The sequence below is a fragment of the Lissotriton vulgaris genome, chromosome 5 (genome assembly GCF_964263255.1).
Source record: "Lissotriton vulgaris chromosome 5, aLisVul1.2, whole genome shotgun sequence".
Taxonomy (NCBI): Eukaryota; Metazoa; Chordata; class Amphibia; order Caudata; family Salamandridae; genus Lissotriton; species Lissotriton vulgaris.
In genome coordinates this window covers 1,403,579,713-1,403,600,716 of record NC_141693.1, presented here as the reverse complement: position 1 = coordinate 1,403,600,716, position 21,004 = coordinate 1,403,579,713, and positions in this window count along the sequence as shown.

Genomic DNA, 21,004 nt, shown 5'->3' with positions numbered 1-21,004 from the left:
CTTCACATAGTAATCTCAGCAGCTAGGATCTGGAAGACTAGAACGTTCATTGTCCTTTACGCTGGCCACGACGGCGGCCATCTTACATCTCCAGGATCGTACTCTATCTGCCCAAGTGTCTGGAAGGCATCCTGATTTTCTCCCTAACGCAGTTGGATTGGTAATGACAGAACCCACAGCTTGAGTCCTGACACTGACATATGTTCATGGACTTCATAAAAAATGTTTCAGGGAAAGCAGATTTGATTTGAGATTTTCTTGTGGAATTCCTTTAGCAGTAAACCTTGTCCATTTTCCAGGTTATTTGGATGGTGACTTACTTCTTGATGTACTGTTGATATTGCAATATGATACTCATTTTCATGTGAGCTGTCATGGGTCTCCTCCTGTGATGTTTGATGTGGCGAGTCTAGTGCATCAGATACTAGAATTGCCTCTACTGCTTGTTCTTTCTCCTGCATTTCCACAGGTGTGATTGGAATTATACCAGAAGGTATGGTATGCGACTAAAGTTCAGAAGAAATTTATTTGAAGCATATACCTGTAGGAAGACGAATGCTAGATGTTGTTTCTGAACTTGTTATATAAGCATCCACCAGGAGTGAAATGGATATGGCTCTGGGAATGATTGTTTGGGTTGTTGTAGAAATTTTGGTTGTCTTCATTGTCTGAGTACTGGAAATTGTTTTTCGTGTTTGCATAAACAAATGACAGATGACTAGCACTTGTTGGTGGAAATGACATATATATTTTTCAGGAGGCGAGAGGATCTTTGATATTGGTAGCAGTGTTCAGTGCCTCTTTAGTGTTAATGGATGCTGACTTATTTAATTTTGATGGAACAGGTGTTTTTTTTGTGTGGTGGTTTCTTCTGCCTGCTTATTGAAGACTCTGTGCTTGATGAAGACTTTTCTTGTGTAAGGCAGCTGAGCATGATGTTAGTCACCCGCTCAGAAAGATAGTTAATTTAGTAGGACATCTAAAAATTCTCAGAACCAGATATTAAATACCTTTTATTTAAAAATTAGAAGTCATTGTTTAATTAAATGAATAAAATAGGATTGTAGTTATTTATTGGAAAATTGTGGTGCAACATCAAAAAGTTTACCACACCTCAATTAGTCACATATGGGATTCCTCAAAAATGAAAATATGCTTGCATAATTCACAGAATATCTGGAAGTTTGTATTATGCTTTGTGAGAAATCGGGTTGCTGGCTGAGTGGGGTGAAACCCGACTCAAGAAGTGACAACAATCCTTCTCAAGGTGAGGTGCAAACAAACCCAAAATTAACCTGCCCTCAACCCTCTGGTCGCTTGGCAGAGTACAGTCAGGCTTAACTGAGAGTCAATGTATAAAGTACAGGGAAAACACAACACTAGAGAAATCTCACAGAAATTTAGAAACATATAGAACAATGTAATAAATAAATCAAGATCAGAATGACAAACATCCAATCAGTAGAACCGGAGATATGCAATTTTATTGATTTAAATTAAAATAGCGCCAAAATACCCAAGTGACACTTGTGACTATCTAGTCATCTGAGACAAAAAGAAGGCAAAAGTTGAGGCCAACCCTGAGGGTGAGTGGGTCGCATACAAGCACCAGGTTAGTTCAGCTGAAAAGTTACCTTCTCAGTCCTTCACAAAGAGTCCCATTCGCAGTTGATGGGTATTGTAAACCTTGGCAAATGTTCACATGGAAAAGTTTTCTGTTCAAAGATCTTTCTGTGTAGAAGGAATCTTAAACCACCTATATGATTACATCAATATAACTCTTGAGTAGGGAAAAGAAGATTCCAGAGCAGCCAGTACTTATAAAAAACTACGGTTCAGCAAAGTTGAGTTTATTAAACAAGGATTATTCGTTACACAAACATATGTGAGTGTTTCTCAAAATGAAAAAGGTAGATAGAGGAGGGAGGTAGCAGAAGCTGCCATCAATTTAGCATGAAGAGCAGGCCTGGACTTGGTGACGGTCACCGCTGTAGCACAAAGATCCCATGGTCCTTGTCAACGATTGGCCCGGAGTTTTGCAGAGGCGCTCCAGGTGAGTGGTTAATGCTGTTGCATGAAGAGTCAGGTTGACGGAACTTCACATTGGCAGGCAGTGCGAACATCAAGATTTTGGTGCCAACAGGCCCATTCACAGTTGTGAAGAGCCCAAAAACATAAATTCAGTTCCACTGAGGTCACACCAAGGCTCCAAAAGCTGTGGGGAATTACTTGGGAGTCATTGGCTGGATGCAGGTGCATCTGATTGCAGGTTCAGGTGATTGGAAGTCTGTCATTTTCCCCTGGCTCTGAACAGGAGGCCAGTAGTCGAGCCCTTGGAGTCACTCTGGGAGTCCTGGGTTCAGATGCAGGTCCAATCCCTCTGATTCAGGCAGAAGGGCAGCAATTCAGCAAGACAGTAGTCCAGCAAGGCAAGCAGTCCACTAGAGTAGCAGTCATCTCAAAAGCACAGTCTTCCTTCTTTCTGGCAGAGTCACCACAGGTCCCAAAGTGTACTGAAGAGTTGGGTTCTAAGCTCCAATAATTATACCAGGTACTCCCTTTGAAGTGGCAGATGCTTCTTGAGGTTTCCCTTAGAAGTGCACAGGTTTCCTGCCTCCCCTGCCCTGGCTGTAGGCTAACTACAGGGGGTATGAAGCCCTTTGTGTTGAGGCAGGACATGGCATATTCAAGTGTAAGTAGGGCTGTGCCTAGCAGTGCCCTCCCATCCTGCCAATGATGGCCCTCCCAGACCTACCTATGCTGTCTAATGTCTGTCGCTATCTAGGGGGAATACGCAAAGCCCAATTGTTAGCTACACCCAAAATAGTAATTTATTATCTGATGTTTACCATAGGAGAGGAGTCTTCATTACAATTTCAAAGATACAAAATATGAACTATTTACTTCTTCCCATTCGGAGGTCACACCTTATTAAATGTAAATGTAAATTGATACTTGTATTGCGCACTACACACCCGCAAGGGTCTCAAGGCGCTTGTACGAATACCGCTCTGGAATCCATCCTGGCTTTCCCTGTTAGGCGTCCACTGCTGGGCACCCCCAAGGTGGAGGCCAGGCATCCTTAGCGTTGTGGGGGCCGTTGTGGAGATTAAGCAAGCTATTGCCCAGAGTTGCAGAGTGGGACTCCATGATTGGAATAGACACCGAGGCGAGAATTATCAGGTCCGTGGAATTTTTGAGCCCAAGACCAGCCGAGGGGTGGAATTGAACCCTGGTCCCGGGCCAGACCTCAGCATCAGGGTCTGCTGCTCTAACCATTGAGCCACACTTCTCCAAATGTAAAATGTAACTCCAATGTTATCCTATGGTAGAGGCAAGCCTTGCAGTAGTGAAAAATTATTTTAGGTGTTTTTCATTCCCCGGACATGCAAAACATAAAAGTACATGTCCAACATTTTAAATGCACTGCATCCTGTCCAGGGCCTACCCCAGGGATGACATGTGTATGTCCAGGGCCTTCCCCAGGGATGGCATGTGTATTAACAAGCAATTGCAATGCAATAGGTTTCCAATTTGAGAGAGTTTAAGCTCTTGGCATTGTAAATGATAATGCCTTTTATTTAAGTTTAAAAACCAACATATAAATAAACGGCATTGTCATTTACAATGTCAATAGAACAAATTCTCGCAAATGCGAGACCTGGTTCATTGCAAATGCTTGTTTCTCTTTCAAAGGTGGCAACCCTAGCAGTGGGTTGTATGGAAGCATTTAAGGCAGGAGATGTACGGCTGACAGAGAGGTGCACCAGAGAGAGTAGGAGGTAGGGCTTTGACAGATAGGTGCTGAGGGTGCTGGGCTGGAGCATTAGGGATTGAATGGTTGAGCAACATTAGAAGGGATGAGAGGAGCAGGAGTGAGTTTTGAGACTGACAGGAGAAGTGGAGGTGTGCTGGAGAGCAGCCGAAATGGTGGGGACGGAGTGGGCGGGCGTAGTTTGGTGCACTGCGGGCAGAGAGGGCAGAGAAAGGGCCCATTGCTGTGGTGGGGTCAAAGGACGTGGAGCAGTGTTTGTCGCCCATGATACATATCAAAGGGGTACACAATGACACAGAGAGGGTGTCTGGAGGGCCAGGTATGTGATCAGCCAAAAGGACAGCAATGCTTTTACTGCTCTTTGTGCCCGGTGCCTGTTCGGACGCCTTGTTCTCCAGTGTAACAAGTGCTGGACCTTGGGGCAAATGCTAAGAATATCGTTCTTGTTTCCTGTAGGGACTGTATCAAAGATAGTACAAGAATAAGGACAAACTTTAATGTCCCCCATATCATTGAAAGAGGGCTATGTTTTAAGGGAAAGTTGTCAGGCACAGTTTATCTAAAAGACACAAAAGTCCACACAGGACTATGGAAAATCAAGAGTATGTTTAGTCTTATTTAAATATGATTAAAATTTAACAATAAAGTCGATATGCAATATTTACCAGTGTATCTTTTAATTTTGTATTGGTTATTATAAAAGGCTTCCCAGGACTCTCTTTAAAAGAGCGAAGAAAAATTTCCATGGTTATTTTGTTTTGCAGTTTTTACATAGTGCAAATTGGACCTGAAGGTATTAGAGTGATTTCCAGGAGAACCAGTTGCATAACAGATGGACCCATTCACGTTTAGGCACGAGGAGATAAGTGAATCGCAGGATGCTTGAGCCTCCTGCCAGACTAGAACCCTGTTCCCCAGCATCCAAGGCAGCCGCTCTTGCTGTTAAGCCACATCCTATCTATTGCTTACAGGTATGTTACTTCTGTATTTCAAAGACACTATTATTTGACACAATAAGAAATGTACCATAGGCAAACATTATTCCCTGCATACATAAACATTAGGAGCATGAGATAGCCCCCTGAGCAAGTAGAAATTGAAACTGAATTGAACCTAAAGGCTCATTTCAGTTTCAGTTTCTGTGAAATAACGTCAGTGCGACGTGCGCGCTGATCGTCATTTCCCTGCGATAGGGAGGCGGTGGCAGTGTCTCCCCGACCCGCTGTTCACCTGTAAGCTGATAGAGACTGTAGACTACCAGGCATTGATGTGTGGGCTGCGAGGAGCTAGAAAAGTGGACTTCTATATTTCGCCGTATTTTTCATTTTTAAAATCAACTTGCCTAATTGTTACTAAAATTCCTGCTACTCTCCCCGCATTGCCTGGGCTCGATATTACAGCCTGCCCGCCCTGATCCGACTCGGCAATTAGTGCCGTAGAGCGGAGGGCTGACAGGTAATGAGCCAGGCACTTCAGACACTTCCGCCAGAGCAGAAGTCAGCGCTCTAGTGGTTCTTGACACAGGGCTATGTAGCCACGCCTTTACATCAAGCGTGCAGCGGTTGCGCGCAGGGGGCGCCTACGAGCGTGCCTAAGAAGTGCCGAAGAAAAGCCCGTCTGCTCTCGTCCGCGCCGGACGCGACGGGACCAGGGGCCATGGGTTCTACTCCTAGGAGTCCAGGATTCCAAGATATCTACTTATTCGTCTCAGGTACTACGAATTCTAAAACCAGTCTTTCCTGCAGCTTGTACTCATGAGACTTGGCCATACCTTGAGGGCCCTTTGTCTTGTAGACATTGTCGTTTCCAGACTTCTCTCACACCCTTAGCCACTGGTAATCAAATAATGGCCTCTACTTTCACCCCTGAAGAGCAGTATTCTCATATACCTCCCGCAACTCAAACAGTTGCGAGACATTCAGAGGGATACCCTGTCCAAAAGGGGCCAGTTGGGTTAAGAAGTTTCCTGTTGAATATTCGCTCCTTGCCCAATCATTTTCAGGAACTATCGGACCTTATTAACACAGACATACCATATATTTGTTTCCTTACGGAAACCTGGATGAAGCCTCACACAGTCCCTGCCATTATGTTGGGAATACCCGCTGGATATAAGATCCTTCACTTAGACCGCCCTATTAAAACAGGCGGGGGTGCTGCTATTGTATTTTAAAGAAAGCCTGAAAGTTTCTGTACTTGATCAAAGATATAGTACTCACATTGAAGTAATGATCTTCAAGATCTCTTCCTCCTCTAAAATGCATTGGAAGGGAGCATTAGTCTATCGACCCCCTGGCCCGTACACAGGTTTTTCACTTACCCTTATGGAGCTCTTAGCTCCATATTTTAAAGCCAAGGAAGATTTTGTTCTCCTTGGAGATTTTAATATACACACTGATTTACCTAATCATTCAGATACCACAGCCATGCTTGCTGATCTTTCAATGTTAGGACTTACAATCCAGAACAGTGGTCCACCGCACTCGGGTGGACATACACTCGATTTAATTTTAACTAGTTGTTCTAAAATAAAATGTTGCCCCCCTACCCCTATCAGTTGGTCTGATCATTATGTATTGGGACTCACTCTATTAGGTTTTCAATTGCCTCATTATAAACCACCTCCTGCTGTATGGAGAAGAGAATGGCATAATATCACTTCTGAAGGACTCCAGAAGGTATGGATTGAACCTACTTTCTCCGAGAAGGATGACATTGAAACAGGTCTGACTAAATTTAATAAAGCACTCCTGGAGGCAGTGGATTCATTAGCACCTTTGAAACTGTCTAAACAACATCCTAAATCGAAGCAGGAAGCATGGTATCAGAAGATTTGAGAATCGAAAAGCAGCAATGTAGGAAACTGCAGAAAGTATGGAGGAAAGCACACACACCTTGCAGTAAAAAGCTTTATCTGGAGGCCCTATCCAAGTATCATAAAAATAAAAAACTGGCCAGGAAAAATAGTCTGGCGCTACTAATAACGGAAGCAGGTAATTCAACTAGAGAACTTTACAAAATTCTCAAACTATTTGTCAAACCTACTGCCTGTGAAAGCCCTGATGATTTTACTCAAACCTTATGCGATGATATTTCCGCATTTTTTTAGAGGAAGATTGAATTAATCTATGAGAAAATCACCAGGGCATTATACATCAAGAGTAGTATGGCTGACTTTACCCTTCTTTGGATTTTAAAGAGTGAAAGCTGCTGTCTCACCACGATTCCAGAAATTAGTTTGTCCGAAGTTACCGTTCTGTACAATCAAATTAAATCCGGATCACCTACAGACCTCCTGCCTGCAAAAATGATAGCCCCTCTGGGTAGCTTGCTGGCCCCGAGTTTTCAAACTTTGATTAACCTCACCCTTAAGGAAGGGCTGGTGCCTAGTGTCTGGAAAAGGGCAGTTGTGAACCCTATTCGCAAAACGCGGCGTTACCATAGTCAGACCTTAACAACCTCCGTCCGATTTCTCTCCTGCCCCATCTGAGTAAGATGGCTGAGAAACATGTCAACACCCACGTATCTAAATTCATCAAGGCAGCGGACGGTCTGGACCCTTCCCAATCTGAGTTCAGACCTAATCACAGCACCGAATCAGCTCTCCTCTCCGTGACCTATACCATCCGGATGGCACAGGATAGAGGAGGCTCTATTATTCTGGTGCTGTTACATTTATCCGCTGCCTTCGACACGGTGTCACATGACATTTTGGTCAGTCGTTTGAAGAGGGTAGGGATAGGCGGAATGGCTCTTTCATGGTTAAAGAGTTTTATCACTGGCCGCCCCCAGAGTGTTCGATTGGGCTCCCATATGCCCATCTCTAGGGAGCTCACCAAGGGGGTTCCACAGGGCTCTTGCCTAAGCCCCACGTTGTTTAATGTGTATGTGGCCCCCTTGGCTGGAATAGTGAGGGAATATGGGTTCACACCCATATCCTATGCTGATGACACCCAGCTTTTGTTTTCTTTCCAGACCATGACGCCAGCAGTTAAAAGCTCCTTTGCCGCAGGAATGAGAGCCATATCCAACTGGATGACCTCCAATTGCCTACAGTGCAATGTGGGCAAGACGGAGGTCATGCTTTTCGGAGACGCCCGCTCCTTTGGTCACCTGAGTGGTGGCCTCCCGATTTAGGCTCTGCTCCCTGTCCAAAGGAGACAGTGAAAAACTTGGGGGTCATGCTTGATCGTTCCTTGAAACTCAAGGACCATGCTACCCAGGTAACAGGATCCTGTATGAGGGTCATTGGACTATTGAGGAGAGTGTTCCCATATTTAGTAGATAGTCACAGGAAAACTCTAGTGCAGGCATTGGTAATCAGCAGGTTAGATTACTGTAATGGGCTGCTTATTTCCGCTAATGAAGAACAGTTAAGCAGGCTTCAAGTAGCCCAGAACACAGCCGCCAGATTAATTCTAAATGTACCAGCCAGGTCTTCAACTCACCCCCTATTAAACAAGTTACACTGGCTGCCTGTTCATCAGAGGATGAAATTCAAGATCTGTTGCATTATTCATAAATGCCTATTCAGACCTTATGAACCAGGCCGCTCCTTACGCTCTAAGAATCAAGCTCTACTTCAGATACCTAGGATCAAAAAAGAAAGACAGGGAGGCCGAGCTTTATCGTATAAAGGCCCCACCCTCTTGAATTCCCTGCCCCTCACTCTCAGGCTAAACCCCAATCTGACTGCATTTAGGAAATGCCTAAAGACCCATCTGTTTCTGACCTGGTAATTTCCCACCATTCCGGCCTGAGTGTCTTTATGCTAACCAGCTTGTAGTAAGAACGCAAGCACGGAGATACCCCTTCGGGGGTCGAATTCCTGCACTATATAAGAAACTAAATAAATAAACAAATAAATAAATGGCAGCCCGTAAAGCGACCATCATGCTAATATAAAAGTAACGACCAAAGCAGGAGCCGTGCTACAACATGAAGCATGGCACCCATGCATATTAAATTTGTATTACTCCGCTCCACACCAAATCTGTGTAAGATTGGATTACTTCTTTGTCTCAAACACAGTTTTATCGAAATCAAGGATAGAAAGACTCCCACGGATCCTTAGTGATCATAATCCCCTAGTGCTCAAAACGACTAAGTCAATAAATATTAAACAGCAAAGAGTATGGACTTTTGAAAGAGGGCTACTACAGGAAGATAAATATGTGGATCACATGAAAATATGGATTAGGGAATTTTTTGAGATTAATAGAGACAGTTCTGATGCAGGGGTAGTATGGGATTCCTTTAAGGCGGAGGTCCGGGGGGAGACGCTGAGCTTTAACTCTTATAAGCGTAAACAGGAGCAGAAGCGGAACATAGAACTAGCAGGGGCAGTACTTAAGGCAGAAGAGAAACTGGAGGAGTGTGTTATGAATGGAACCCCAGTAGATAATGATATGATAGAACTCCTGAAAGCTAAAGGGGATGCGGAGGGAGATATTGCCAGAAAAGCTGCAAAAATATATACAACAAAAAGAGAGAGATGTCATGAATTTAGTAAAACAGTAGGTAGAACTCTGGCTGTACGGATAAGGCAACAAGAAGCGTCGGGTACTGTGAGGGAGATTAGGGATACCACAGGCAGGATCCACACAGACTCAGAGGAAATAAGGGAGGTTTTTAGAACTTTTTATGAGAAACTATATGATGAACCGATAAGGGGAGATGCCCAGAGAATTAGAGATTATTTGCAGGAAATTCCGGTGGATACGTTCACGGATGAGGAGGCAGAAGGTTTGGAAGAGGTTTTCCAGGGAGAAGAAATAAAAAATGCTATATTGAACCTCCCCTCCGGGAAAGCAGCGGGCCCGACCAAATTCCAATAGAATTTTATAAAGTATTTTGGGACACTTTAGAAGGTGATATAATTAGGACAATGCAACAGGCACAGATAGGTGAATCTATACCCGGGTCATGGGGGGCGCGGAAATAGTGATAATTTTGAAAAAAGGGAAGCCTTCGGAAGAACCGGGGTCATATAGGCCCATTACCCTAATGAATACGGATACTAAGGTTTTCTCTAAAGCATTAGCAACAACATATGCCAGGATAATAGATAAGGTAGTAAGTAAGAACCAGCATGGTTTTATACCTGGAAAGGGCACTACCCACCATACGCGTAAGGTGATAACTCTATTTGATGCTGCAGCAGTCTCAGGGGACCCAATGGCGATCATGTTGTTAGATGCGGAAAAAGCATTCGACCGGGTCTCCTGGGACTATCTGTGTCATACTATGGAAAGATCAGGGGTTAAAAAAAGATTTATCAAAGCAATTCAGGCACTATATATAGACCCAGTGGCCTCTGTACGGGTGAATGCAGGGTCCACAGGACAATTTCGGATAAGGAGAGGTACGAGGCAGGGATGCCCCTGTTCCCCATTGTTATTCGCCATGTACATGGATCCACTGATCCGGAGAAATAGAGATGTGCGAATCAATAACACCATTACCTACACGAACTGGCCAGTGCAAAATACTAGCATACGCCGATGATGTTGCAGTAATTACACCGACTCCAACGGAGGCTATTGCCCAAGTGGAAATTGAGGCCCTGAGGTTTGGGGAGATTTCGGGCTATAAACTAAACACTGCTAAGACACAGATAATCAAAAACTGTTACACTACCTGTGTTGATAGACGAGTTATTCAAGCAGGAACATATCTAGGGGTGACTATCTCGGCTGATTTAGATTGCTTAATGGAAAAGAACATAACACCCTTAATTAATAAAGTGCGGAAGGACCTGGATAGATTAGATAACCTACATCTATCTATTGTGGGGCGGACAAATGTAGTAAAGATGCTGGTTTTACCTAAGTTTCTTTATTTTTTCAGAGCTAATCCCTTATTATTTGACACCAAACTGTTCAAGAAGATTGAAGATATGATTAATAGATTTATTTGGGCAAAGGGGAAAACTAGGAGGGCACTCAGGTTTATGACACTTCCACGGGAGAGAGGCGGGTGGGCACTACCAGATTTAAAGCTTTATTATTGGGCAGCAGCTCTGCAAAATATGGTAGGCTTGGTGGGGGGGGCGGAGTCTGAAGGATGGAACGAGTTGGGGTCATTGGCAATATATGGCCTGGTATTGGGGCCAGAAGCGGAGAACGTGTTTTTAAAATATACAGAACCTATCTATTTCAAAAGGACACGGTTCAAGACGCTTATGGCGGCTCAGACAGTTTGGAAAGCTTTTACCAAAAGATTTGGCTTGGGGAGGTACAATTTTTACACCAGATTGAAAGAGAATCCAAATCTTCTGGAGGAAGTTGCTGCTGGCCCTATACTTACAGAATGGGAAAGGAAAGGAATTAGAAGGGTAGGAGATATCCTAGGACAGCAAGGGGTCTATCAGTTCTCTGAACTGCAGGCAAAGTATGCGCTAGACAATAGGCAATTTTACAAATATTTACAAATAAGGAGTTTTTTGTATAATAAAAAAGGAGGACCATCAGGATTCAGCAAAAATCCAATTATGGAAGTGATTCAAGCAGGGGAGGACTGTACAATAAAGAGATTCTATGCTGTACTGATAATCTCAAAGGAGGATGAAACCGAAAAATGGGCAAATAAATGGAAAAATAGCTTGGATATTAGTGAGGAAAACTTCTACATGTCTTTAGAAAAGGGATATACACTGTTGTGCTCAGCGCCTCTCCAGGCACAACACTATAAAACTATATATCATCTTTACCACACACCTGCAAAGATAGCTCAGTGGGGAGGCACAACAGGAACCAGCTGTTTTAGGTGTGGAAGCTTAGAGGCAGATCTAACACATGTGTTTAGAGCATGCCCTCACCTGCAACTGCTTGAAAAAGGTATTGAGGGCTTTATAAATAGAATATTAGGAACTGATATTCTTTTAACCCCCTCGATAATTCTTTTGAGAGTAAAGGAGGAGGAGGGGCAACAGCAGGGTGGGGGGAATTTTTGTTTGTAGCTATGTCAGTTATGAGACTCTGCATTGCATCCGAATGGCTGGACCCTTTGCCACCTTCATTTCATCATTGGTTGGCCAAATTACTAACAATATATAACCTGGAGACCGAGATTTATGCAAGGAAGGGGAAAAAGGGAAGGAAAGTTGGTAAACAGATTTGGGATCCTATTACTCGATGGAAAGAAGGGAGTATGGACTGAAATGTTGGAACTATATATGCTTACTGTGTACTGGACTACATAATCTGTGTCTTGCTGCCTTGTTTTGTTTTGTTATTTATCTAGTAACCCCAATTGGAGCTTTAATTTCTTCATTTTTCATTCTTGTATCTGTTGGCCAATTAGCATAATAAGTAGCGCAGGAATACTAAAGGGAAGTGATTGTGTAGAATAGAATGATTTGAAGTATGTTGATTGATTTATATTTTCAGTGTATTGTGGCTGATCTGATAACTGAGAAGGAAATCGAAACAAATGTTATATTTTATGTTTTTTGTTTAATGTAATCTATTGCCGTGCCCTGTACACAAAAATGGGGGAAAAACTTCTCAATAAAAAGATTTAAAAAAATAAAATAAAATAAATAAATTTGTGCCCATGGTGGCCTGAAGCAACGCCAGGGGAATGCAAAACGAACTATGAATGCAGGTGAAGCACGACGCTCGTGCATATTAAACTGATGTGCATGGTGAAACGATTTTTTTAAAAAGTAGTCCCTAACTAAGCAGATGCAGCCCTACAGTGTAACTACACTGTGGTTGGTCGGTGCTGCTTCCCACAAAACGAAAGTGACGTTTCGAGAGGGAAAGAGAATAAGGGGTCAAGAAAGCAGAGCAACGTCGGTGGGAACCAATGGCAAGCCACAGGTGGGCTTGTCCTCCCTATAGGGATTACTACAGGTCTTGCAGACAGCGCATGCACGCTGCCTGGACTTGACCTAAAAAGGAAGGTTTGTGCTTGGCAGGCCCCTCTACTGCCACCAGGGGGCAATTAAATCCTCAGAATGCAGTATATGCCAAACGCACAGATGCCTTTCATGCTAAAATAGTGCAAATGTCCGAAATGTATGTTCAATAAAATGAATTCATACTTGCAGTGTGTGTCTGTAATGCCAACAAATTCAAGTCATCAGCAGTGACCTGGAGATCAACTTCCCTCCTGAAAGCTTCATATATACTTGAGAGGACAGATCGCCGTCTGTGACCATGGTGTCTCGGTTCTGCTTTGATGCAATGCACATTACACATCTTTTCAGGTAATTATACATTTTTGACATCCACTCCCCATGGAAACAATGATACATCATTTACCTTTACTGTTATTTCATTACAAATGTATGCGAATATTTTCGAGGGTGTAGGGGGTACCAGCATGTTTCACAACTTCATTAGAACATACCTTCAGCTCTGGATCAGAAAACGTGTACTTGTGTACCCTGTTGTAGTCCATGGTGAAGCTTTGTAAAACTCACTCAGCTTTGGAAAAGGTTTAGTATCCCAGGATGACAATAGATTCTGCAGACAGCATGGTATGTAAAATTATGGATGTCTGAAGTCGAAAGAAATATAGTTTCACACAGTTGCGTTTTTTAAAGCTCTCTGCCATCATTCTGCCCGCCCTGCCTCTCCTGAACAATCTAAATGGCGATTTTGGAGTTAAATCAAACTGCACAATTTATCAATTGCGGTAAATATCTAATATTGAATACCTTTGCTTATCTATAATTAGCATTCCTAATCTTTTAAAAATCACCCAGTCTCTGCATGATGTCATCAGTGATGTCATTTGAGATATCATGAAGAACACTAGGACAGGGGTATAAGGCAAGGATGACTGCACTTTATCCAATGTTTAGTGGTCCAATTATTTATATTGTGGGTGCCAAGAACCTGAAGTCACATACCCCTAGACTCCCAACATTTTTGCAATCCAACACAGTGGTTCAGCACCCCGCAAAGTACACAGTGATAAGAGTAGTCAGAACAACAATTGAGAAAATCAATTCAGTAGGACTTAAAGTTTTCGTTCTTGCTTTTATTCAAAGTCTTCATACAAAAAACGTAGCCAACGCTTTTCGTCCGAAGGACTTCTTCAAACAAATATTATACAAAACTATTTACAATAAAAACAATGATTTGTGTTACATCATAATTACACCAGCACATGTATACATATCATTAGGTTAACAAGCATGGTACGCCTACTGAAAGGATTTGCTCTTAAACCTCTATATATCCAAGAAAAATGAGGAGGGAATTTTAAGACATACTAGGATTTATGGATTGTTGATGGCAGGGAGATTTTAAGTAAACATGAAAGAAGTGGGGGAAGTCATTTCCCTATTCTATATTAGGTCTAAACCTCAGTCCATATTTAAAATAATAGGTCAAAGACCTCATCTTACCGAAAGATATTGAGGATGTTTGTCGGTAGTTTTCTCTCACAAGACTTTATGATCAGAGCTTTAGGTGTGCATGGCATAAATAGCCTTTTGTAAAAGGGTACAATATTTTTATAATTACAATCCGCACAAATGTGAGTGTGTTGTCCTGCAGTTAAGCCATAAGTGCATTTATACCACATACCTTATTTTAAAGGAAAATGGTTAATTCCTCCTATTCAGTGTGCATCGTCGCAGATAGGCCGTCAGAATGGTGCCATTATTCGCAACCAATTCACCTGGTATTTTGTAATAAGTTAGGTCTAAAGTTAAAATAATAGTTGTTTTAGAAAACCCGCATCAAGGAATATTCATGTTTCACCTAAATAAAGCACTTCCCAATGCCCGTTATTGAGAAGTGAATCCAAAACATATAATATAATGCTACATATGTACACAACGAGAGTCGAAAAAAAGAACCTTTACAAAGTTTTAAATTTCTAGTGTAGATCCATGGTACACATTACATGTGGTATTTCTTTTTGTATATTTTATCTGGGGATAGTTTCAAACAGCAACCTAGTTTACCCTTATTATTCTCAAACCCTCAGGAATAGCATTTCTTTTCATATCTATCTAGGGTGAGCTGAAGAACGCAACCATATAAAAAAACATGAAAATTAGTGTTGGCACGGGCTCGATGTATTAGAACTTACTCGTTTTTAATATCAGCGTCTAAACCAACCTCCAGTACAACATCAATCAAATTGAGGATTCCTAACCCCAAGCGAATTACAGGAACGGTGCATTACCCAATAGGAAGGCGAGATAAAGACAAGAGATCTAAATCAGTCTCCAGCGCCACATTGATTGAAATGAGGTTTCCTAACCCCTGATAGATGACAGAAGCAGCGCATTACCCAATACGATCGGACGAGATAACGACGGGGGAAAGGGAAAGTTGGAGCCCCTCCCTAGTCCTTACTTACTTCAATCTGCGCAACGTCTTTGTTCTCCCTCGGTCCCGGTCTCGAGTTAGTAGTTCGAAATACGACCAGGAGAGGCGAGTTTAAATAGCCCGCAAATTAGTATCAGCTGTTCCGGGTTTGAGTATACACGAGCACGGCGGAACATGTAAATGGCCGCCATCTTGTAATGGACTAGCTTCCATAGTCCATAGTTCTAGCTTAGTATCTAAAATCCCCACGAGTGATGTCTTAGGTTACTAAACGTGCACCTTATTATTCTATTCTCTTCTAATTTTGTATCCTTGATGCATCGGAAAGGTCCGCATGATATGTCTCCTGATGATGTTAAATTTGACTACAATCCCGTTAAAGCTGAGATAAAAATGCCTCGCCTGCCATTAATAAGATTTAATAATTAAAGCTGAGATTTTGGGAACCATGTCTCATATCCTTACATGATCGATAAAGTTAATAGGCAGGCACGTTTCACTTATTTGTGGACGCCATTTTGAGATGGGAGAATGGCGATGTTCTCACTAAAATTTTGCGAGAACTTCTATCATCGTTTTGGGCACCATCCTTAAATAGGTGAAGTTTCTATTAAACACACTATAATTTTGGAACCACATCTCGTTTTAGTTAATTTTCAATAAATTTATTAGGCACCTTTATTATGCTTATGAGCACTATTTTATAACGGGATACTAGCAAACTTACTATACATGCTATACGTCATGCAGTGTCACTTGCATTGTCAGTGTGGCTCACAGACACACAGCTTTGCTGGTTTTAACGTGTGCATGGGTTGGTTGTGCGATTGGTGCTGTGTCGGGAGGGACCCCTATGTGCCCATAATGGCCGGGAGCCTACTTGCTGTTTGTATGTGTGCTGCCGTATGCCAAGGGGATCAGGGACATGATCCAGAGTCATTTTGGGTGTGCAGTGTGCTCTACTAAATTTTGCATGTGTGCCATTGTTTCCATCTCCCCCACCCCCCCCAGTCCCTGTTCGGTACTCACCATGTTGCTGTTGTGTCAGGTCATGTCAAGCAGTGTCCGGATCCCCAACTTCTGCCACCATTTCCCCACTGGAGACTGTGGACACCATTTCCTCCATCTCATCCAGCTCCTGGTGTTCTGCTGGACTACCACCTCCAGTCTGCATTGCTGCCTGATGGTTCTCAGCGAGTTTCTTCTTGGTTTTTCGCTTCGCATAATTCCAGCGCCTCATGACCTCTCCAATCGTACTCCTCCTCACTCCGACTGCATTCACCTTGTCCAAGATGGACTGCAATATTGCCAATGACACATTGGAAGTGACAAAGAGTTGTTGGTGTTCTATCACCTCCGTAATGATGATCCTGTTTTCCTGCTTACTGAACCTCGTCTTCTTCTCCTTTCCCTTCTGTGACCCTGAGGTCCCAGGATGGTCCTCCTGGGGTTTTGTGAGATTCTGGTTATCCTCTGTACTTGCTCCAGCTTCCTTCATGGTGCTACGCAGTTGAAATTATTTTGATTGTGTTTTTCGGTGATTTTATGTGCATTTTTCCACATGACGCGTGGGTATTGCAGGCCTGTCGCTGGTTATCTCTGATTTTGTATTGCTATTTTTGGGTTTGTGTTTAGCATTTCTTAGGCATCGTGTTAATTTTAACAAGGTCATTTGACGCATTATTGTGAGATTATCTTATGGTATCGCCGTGTTGAGAATACAACGCTAAAACAGCATTATTTTCCTGCAATACGCAAAGTTGCAGTAAGCTAATTTTGCGATAATTGTCACACGTTCTCGAGAATATCCCCCTAAATTTGCTCACCTCAAATGTCTGCTTTTCTATCAACGTTTTTAAGCACAGGATTAGCACAGTTCTATCCAGGCCAAGATAGAAAGGGTCTTTTGCCATTTCTACTGCAAAGTCTTTAAGCATAGGATTAGCAGACTGCTATCCATTCCGAGCTGTAAAATGACAAAATCCTGGGAGAGTGTAAAATCCACGGGGGTGTTGCCGCGCCCTTACAGTGGACCTTGACTCCGCAGGACCGACGCTGCAGCCAGCCTCCCGCCGCCGCACTCCCTGTCATCTAAGTGCCGCCGCAGAGAGGAGAGCTGAGCTTGTGGGACTCCATTTCCCAGTACCCTCAACGGCCGGAAGCGGCGCACCGTGATCTCGCGCCAGGAGGCGCATAAAGACCAGCGCTACACCCTGCGATGCAGGAGCGCGCGGGAGCAGCCCGGGAGAAGCCCGGGACAAGGGCGGGACAGTCTATGACAGTCATAGACAGGAAAAGGCAGGGCTGGGCCATATATCCTGGCCAAATCGTGTTTGGTCCCTCGGAGATTTAGGACATTCATATCCGGTAAAATGTTGACTTGATATATTGTCATCTACCTAGTTTGTTCTGTTTTGGACACATATTCGGTTTTATTTCACCCCAGTGTTATTAACTTAGGCTATAGGATAAACCATGCCAAGTGGCACAAAGGAGAAATTCACATTGGGGGTAGGCCCTATTGATAATTACCTGGTGAAGATGGTAAATAAAATCAATAACGACAGGAGGGCCTCTCTGGGAAGGGGTAGTCCACCCAATTCTACCCAAGATCCCCCGATCCACTTGGAGATCCCTCCAGAGACTGCTACCCCTGAAATGGATCTCACTGTGGTAACCATTGTGGTAGCCCAGGTTCACACCGAGCCTCCAGTAGTAGACTTAAATATAGCAAGCGATGACAATGAAGAAGCATTGCCTATCACTAGACCTGTTAGAAATTGCAGGAAACAACAAAATAAAAGGGGGGGAAGCATTCTAAAAGAAGGGTAGATACCCCCTTACTAGCACAGAACAGCACAGATGAGTCCACTAAAGTACAGGATGAAAGCAATGTGGCTAATAACACATTAAGTCCAGATCAATTTTCCCAACTACTTCGCTCTCTGGAAGCCAAGTTTGAAGCTAAATTAAAACAGTATGTTCAACCCCTAGTGCGTAAACTCGACAGTGTCACTGCCGAAGTAAAAAGGTTAGGAGGGCTGCTGTCTAAACATTTATCAATGGCTGACAGCATTAAACAGGCGGAGAAGGGCATAGGAGGGCCAGAGCAGGTAGTTAGAAGAGGGCCAGAGCAGGTAGTTAGAGTTGAAAATCAGCAGCATTCTACCCAGCATACAAATAGAACTGACCCAGTCACAACGGCCCCTACCAATGCAGTGAGTGTAGTCACGCGACCAACAACAGGGCCTGATGTTACATCTAGCATTAATCCGGCAAGGAGAAGTAAATTTATAAACCTTCCTCCGGAGTGCACCCCCTATGTAGTTGTCTTGACCAATGTTCCTGCCCATGATATGCAATCTGCTCAGACACCTGAGGAATCGCATGACTCCCTTAAAAACAAAACTGTGTCGTGGTTGAACAGGAGGTGTGGTTTCCCTATAAATTTTGCCCCTGACATCATAACAAATAGAAGGGCAAATTGGATTGGGTCCTCCAGAAAGACGTGTAATGGGGACTGCATATTGTAAATTTCAGACACTCACAACATGTGGCTACAGTTCTGTTAAGGGCAGCCTCCATGACGTACGATGCTAATAGTATTTGTGTGCGACCTCTTGGTGGAGAGAACTATTTTAACTATGGGCCTAACATTTCCACACATAACAGATTTGATGTACTCTCTGGCTTAGAGTTGTGTGATTGACGAGAGGCTGGTGAGGGAACAAGGGACGAGTCTCTCACAGGCTTGGTTTTCCCGGCACCTGATTACCCTACTTTGATTCCTCTCGCTACCCATTGTAACCTCGTAACTATGTGTAATGCCGAGGGGGAAACGGTTAAGATGTTAAGCTGGAACATTGCTGGCCTGCGTTCCAAGAGAGAGGACTGCAACTGGTTAAATTTTGTTAAACAACATGATATTGTGGCTCTCCAAGAGACATGGGATATGGACTGTGACTTTTGGATTGATGGTTTCACCTCGTATTTTGTCCCTGCACTAAGATCGTCAGCCAGGAGAGATAGAGGGGGACTTGTGCTATTGGTATCTGTGAATTTAAGGGGGAAAGTTAAAAGGGTAGACTGTGCCTCCTATAATTTTCTTACCCTGGAACTAAATCTCACAAATAACACTAAATTAATTCTAGTGAACTGCTATAATTCGCAGCAAGGGGATTCCCCAAATGAACATTTGGTGTGGTTGACAGAATTTTTAAATAATTATAATGCAAAGCAAACCACTTTCTGCCAATATATTTTGTTGGGTGATTTTAATGTGCACTTATGTAGTCAGAATTGTCTATTAATTGATAATGATGTGCCAGACTTCACATCCCCGCAACATTTTGAGCATTCCAACAAGGGTGAAGCTCTGGAGAAACTCCTGTCTAATAACGATTTGTTTGAAGCAGGGTTTTTTGACAAAAGTACCCGTGTTGCCACATATACAGGCAGGGATTGTGAAACAATAATTGACTACATATTTCTTTCTTCAGGACTTTTAAAATATGGTATTTCCTATAATGCTATACCGTCTTCTTTTAGTGACCACAATCCAGTGGTAATTGAGTTGATAAATGTTTTTTTTCTTTTAAACAAAATCGTTCCGCCACTGGCTGTAGTGGAAGTTAAAGCCAAAGACCAGAGGAGGAGGTTAAAATAGAGTAAGGTGGTGCCAGAGGACTTTTTTAATACCATCACCATTAAGGCTGCTCACGACTTAAACATCTGTGGAGATCCCCTCTCAAATGGGGAGGAAGTAATAAGCTCATATGAAGCTATCTGCTCCCAAGTAGCCAAAGAACTTACGTCCAAAAGTCGACCAGCTAAAAATAAGCCGGTAATGGGCTGGTTTGACCATAAATGCACTAAATCCCATAATCTCCTCAAAAAAGCTCTTCAGGAGCTACCAAGGAACAAAGCTCTGGTTGCTCAGCTTAGAAGAGAGTACACAAGAGCAGTGCAGGAAAGGAAAAATGAAATTAAACATGATGCGTGGGTTGAGCTTATGGATAAAGCAACCCTAAAAAATAGTGCAAAATTCTGGTCTATTATAAATACGCCCCTGTTTTCCAATACTCAAAATAATGTTTTAGAAGTAAATATAGCAGAGGAGGACTGGTTGAGCGACTTTGTACAAATTTATGGAAGTTATCTAGAGCTAGAAACGTTTGTGGCCCCAGCCTCAGAACCTTCTGTCATGCCAGTAAGATTTCACTTAGCGGAAGTTGTTAAAGCAATTGAAGGCTCAGCAGGACAAAAGGCACCAGGCCCTAATGGGGTTCCCTCAGATATGTACAAGGCAAACCCTATGTACTGGGCAAAGATCTTGACTAATGTCTTTAACACCTCGGCCTGTGTAGGATTCCCTAAATCTTGGTCTCGATCAACAATAATCCCAGTGTTTAAGAAGGGCCAAAGGGGAGACCCTAGATGCTATAGGCCTATATCCTTGCTGGACTCCTCCATAAAAATCCTGGGGAAGGTTATTCTAGCAAGGATAACAGGGTGGGCCACTGACGATAACATACTGTCAGATGCCCAGTATGGCTTTAGAGCGGGGAGGAGCACGGAGGACCAATGTCTGAACCTACACCTAATAATAGCTAAATACACAAAGGCGGCTAGGGGCTCTATTTTTCTGAGCTTTACGGACCTGTCCACGGCCTTTGACCTAGTCAATAGGTCAAAGCTGTGGACAATGCTCCTGGAGTTGGGCCTTGATCGGCCTCTTGTGTATTTTCTGGCCGAGTTTCATAAAGACTTAAATGCCTCAATTAGGATGACGAATGAGGGGAAATGCACGTCAAATTTTAAGTCCGGTGGAGGGGGGCGACAGGGATGCATCTTGGCCCCCATGTTGTTTACGCTGTATGTAAACTCGCTGGAGGTAAATCTGTTAACAGCGACTCCTGACATCCCACGCATG